At 29.5% G+C, this 4430-nt stretch overlaps 1 long non-coding RNA gene across 1 annotated transcript in view; it reads left to right on the forward strand.

Annotated features, from left to right (window-relative positions):
- LOC136084779 (uncharacterized) overlaps positions 1 to 549 on the forward strand; it is a 7722-nt gene extending 7173 nt beyond the window's left edge. The window contains exon 4 of the long non-coding RNA XR_010640845.1: positions 1 to 549. This exon is cut by the window's left edge and continues 1215 nt beyond it. This is a non-coding gene — a long non-coding RNA (uncharacterized LOC136084779).
- Positions 550 to 4430: the final 3881 nt, after the last annotated feature.

The raw sequence follows: 4430 nt of genomic DNA on the forward strand, positions 1-4430 counted from the left end.
GTAAGTTTACTGTTGAAGAAGTCGACACAGAAGATATTGTAGATTTTCAAAAGTGGTGGCCAACATTCTACAAAAAAAATATTGCATTTCAGAAGAAACATGGAGAAAAAAAGTTCCTGCTAAGTATAAGATAAGTTTTGGAATAAGTTCTTTAATGCACTTCACTTACGGGACTTCTCCAGGTGTAATTGTCTGTAGGCCACTCATTGTTGGGCTGATGGTCCAAACTTTCAAGATGTCTCAAGTCGTCGATCGTCGAGTTTCCGCAAAATGTGCGCTATCCATTGGGTAATGTTCCGATAAAATGAGTGAAACCGCAGGATATTAGGAAGTTAATACAATATGTTCCGGATGAGTTCAGTGGTTTTTATGATAAACTCATGAGCTGGCCAACAACCGACGAGGCGATTGACGGGGAAGATATCTAGTGAGGTGTCTGGCAAAGGCTTTGTGATCGATCCTTTTAAACATTGTGTGATTTAATATGTGTAATAGTTTGACCTTTAATTTTTAATAGCTTTTTGTACAAAAAATGTATAAATATACAAAAGACAAGCTTTTTGTTATTATCCTTAACACATGTAAACAAAAAGGTTCTAAGTCAGACAACTTTAACTATGTATAACACATACATATATCACAAATTTTGATATATATTTTAACAAATCTAATATTTAAAGATGTCAAAAAGCACCAAAATATTTTTTGAATTTATTAAAGTAATAATTTTGGATTTAATATGTTTTTTCTTGTTCCCCGAAAAAATAGTTTTAATGACTTATAAGGTTTTTGTATACATCGATTCACTTATGATTAATATCAAATGATTTTTAATATTTTTTGATTTTAGTTTTAAAATAGTTTCACAAATTGGTGGATAGTAGTAACAGTTATAATTTTATATTGTTTTAAATATTACTATGGTAGTGTTGCAGTTATTGAAACCTCAGCGCTTGTTTTAATATTAATCTGTGTACACAGGGCCGACGACACGGGTTTCGAAGTAGAGAGGCACAATCGTCAGTTTCTAAAAAAAGTCTTCTATATTTAAAAAAAAAAGTCTTCTATATCTAAAAAAAAAAAGTCTTCTATATCTAAATATCAGCTTATTAAAATTAACTTTATCTGGGTTAAATGGGTATAAAACGCAGCCAGATGCGTAGCTAGGCGTTGGCATACGGGCAGTTGCCAAGGGCACAACATTCGACGGGCGCCTAAATCATTTCAGATAAATTGCATATACCTAACTTGTATAATTGTTTAGGAAATAAAATGCAAATGCGTATATTCATTTTATTCATATTACTTGTTTTCCGAAAAAAAGAATTTTATTGCTTTTGTTATACAACCGTTATGAAAACAAGCAAAAGAGTTTTATTAAAAATGGAACGGACATGGTTAATCTAGTTTTTATTATAAATTGTCCAAATAGAGTTCTTCCATGAATCCTATATGGAAAATTTATAATAAATAACCTTAAACAAATGCGACGTTTTTAAAGACTGGAAACATTTAAATCCGTTGGTAGAGACATACAAAACTTCACCAACTTGAAAATGTTTGTAAAGAGCCTAAGACATGGTTGTTTAATTGATAATTTACTGCAAACAACTGTAAAACTTGAGATGAATAAGTGGAAGTATGTTTTAAAAACAGTGTTAAAATGGATAATGTTTTGTGCAGAAAGGTTTACGCGGACATAGTAGTAACTTGATATGGGACAAAAAATGCAATTGACTTATTTAAAAAACTGTATTAGTAATTTATCACCTCAAATTCAAAACGAATTTGTTGAATTAAAAACCATAGAAATAAGAACAACTATAATACAAGAAATTCAGGACAATAAATATTTCTCTATAATATGTGATAGCACTTCAGATATAGCTCATAAGGATCAGTTAACTGAAACAATTAGGTATGTAAAAATAATAAAGATAATAAATATTCCATTGAAGAAAGATATACTAGTGTCATAAATACTACCGAAAAAACTAGCAAAGGCATTCCAAATGAAATTAAGCAAAAATTAACTCAAGATGGTTCATTAATCGAAAATATTCGTGGTCAAGGGTATGACAATGGTAGCAACATGGCGGGGAAATACAAAGACGTAGAGGCAATATTTTAAAAATAAATACCTTTAGCACGATATATCCCTTGCTGTGCACACAGCTTAAATTTAGTTGGAGTACATGCTGCCTGCATAAATTCCGATATTCCATCAATTTTAGGAACTATTCAGTCTCTACATAGTTTTCTCATTTTCTTTATGTCGGGGAAATATGCTCACATCAGTAGATGTAAAATGTATGTTCTGGCTAATTTTGCTTTTAACCATTATTATAACCACAATCTTATATATTAAAATATTTAATCTCAGTTAGAATTTCAACCCTATTACGTTTTCTGCTTCATTTCGCTTTTAATCTCAGTCACAACTTAAACTTAACCATGATTAACTTATTTTTTCTCACATCGAATTCAACCACGATGTTAATGTCATAAGTTTATATAAGAAAAATGGTGTATGTTAATTAAAATTAATTTTCTTGTTAAAAATTAATTTTTTAAGTTATTCTTCATCTGATTCGTTTCCTAAATCTAAATCTGACATAATACTTGTAAAGTTAGAAATCTTTTTCATAACAACCACTTCTGGTAATTTAATTTGTATTGATTCAATCATTGAACCTATAAAAATTCCTTCAATTTTTAAGCTTCCAACGACTCTACATCTTTGGTTTATATAATCATGACCTGAAGTTTTGGTAAGTGCTCCATTCTTTTTACAATGAAATACTGAAGATATTTTTAAATTTTTATCTGTGAATAATTTTCCATATATTACAGGAGGTGCATGAGGCTTATCTGTATTATATCTTAAAATTTTTAAATTTGAAATATTAACTTCAGATTTTCGGCCTCCTTTTTTTATTTCAGTTTTATAAATGTCAATTTGTTCTTTGCAAAAATTTTCAATAGCTTCCATCATTTCAATAAATTTTTGTTGCTTTTCAGTTTTACCTTCTTTTTCATCAAAACATACTAAAGAAAGTGAATAGCCATTAAGTTCATTCGTCTTCATATCTTTATTTTCACAAACTCCATATGAAAATAAAGGGAGTGATTTTATAAGAACAGGTCCTTCATTTCCATTAGGATAACTATATGCGAGATATAATTTTTGATATGGCACAGGTTTGTCAGCTTTATATATATTTTTTACAAATAAATTTTGAATGTTAAAATTTTCAGGAGTTATAAATTTTTCATTAGCATTTTTCATTTCCATTTTATATACGCAAGAAAATTATTTATATCATTTTCAAAAAAAAATTTTCTTGTATTTGTAGAAATTAATCATAATAATAAGCTACACCAATGACATGAAAACTTCCAGATCCTCCAACTTGTGCATCTCCAGAGTTTAATGTGACTACTAATCTTCTACCAGGTCCAACACCAGGCATAGATTTTGAAAAATTTCTGTAAAATGAGATAGTAGATGTAGAAGCAATTGTTAAATTGGATTGATATAGTAGACCAGATTCTTTATTATTAAATGAAGTAAGATTAGATCCATTCCATGAAGAAAGATAAAAATCTTCTAGACCTGATGAAATGAATATAACTTCACTATTAGCATCAAATCCTCCAAACATTGAATAGTCGCCATAGTGATACGGTGTCCAAGGCGATATAATATTTTTATCTTTTTCAGTAGGATAATTTTTTGTAGGAGAATCATATGCATTATATATGCGTATTCTTGATTCCCACCAATGTCCAGATACGCCAATAACATGCATTCTAATATATTTTAAATAAACCCCATTACCTTTTCCTCCAGTGTCTAGTAATATATATTCATTTCCATAAGTTGTGTTCATATATCTAAATGTAGTTGAATGTAAATTAGTATTTGAAATGTAAGGTGGTAATGATGGATACATTGATAGATTTAATGGATTTGTTGATGGATATATTGGTGGACATTTTGAAACAAAAGGTTGTATCCAATAATCTACATCATGTAAAGTATTATTGTATAGTTCAATGACTATACTTTTCTTATATGGCATATCAATGTGAAGTATCCTCCAAGGTCGGTCAAAGTATGCACATTACAACCTTGTAAAGAGTTAGCATAAAATGGACCACCAAGTGGCGCAAACAAAAAATCACAGGCTAAAGCAATAGTATTCATTCCTGTATTATTTGTTGAAGTATAATTAGTTCCTACTTGAAGTGCACCATCTATATGTATTTTAAGAAATACATTACCTGATACACTTTTTCCATCGATAGATGTTCCATTTAATGCTAACCATAATTTATTGAGAACATGAGTACCGCCATCATTAACTGTGTTTTCATATACAAAGAATCCAATATTACTTCCAATACTAGTAGGAAGAATCTGTTTC

This window comes from Hydra vulgaris, chromosome 09 (genome assembly GCF_038396675.1).
Source record: "Hydra vulgaris chromosome 09, alternate assembly HydraT2T_AEP".
Classification (NCBI taxonomy): Eukaryota; Metazoa; Cnidaria; class Hydrozoa; order Anthoathecata; family Hydridae; genus Hydra; species Hydra vulgaris.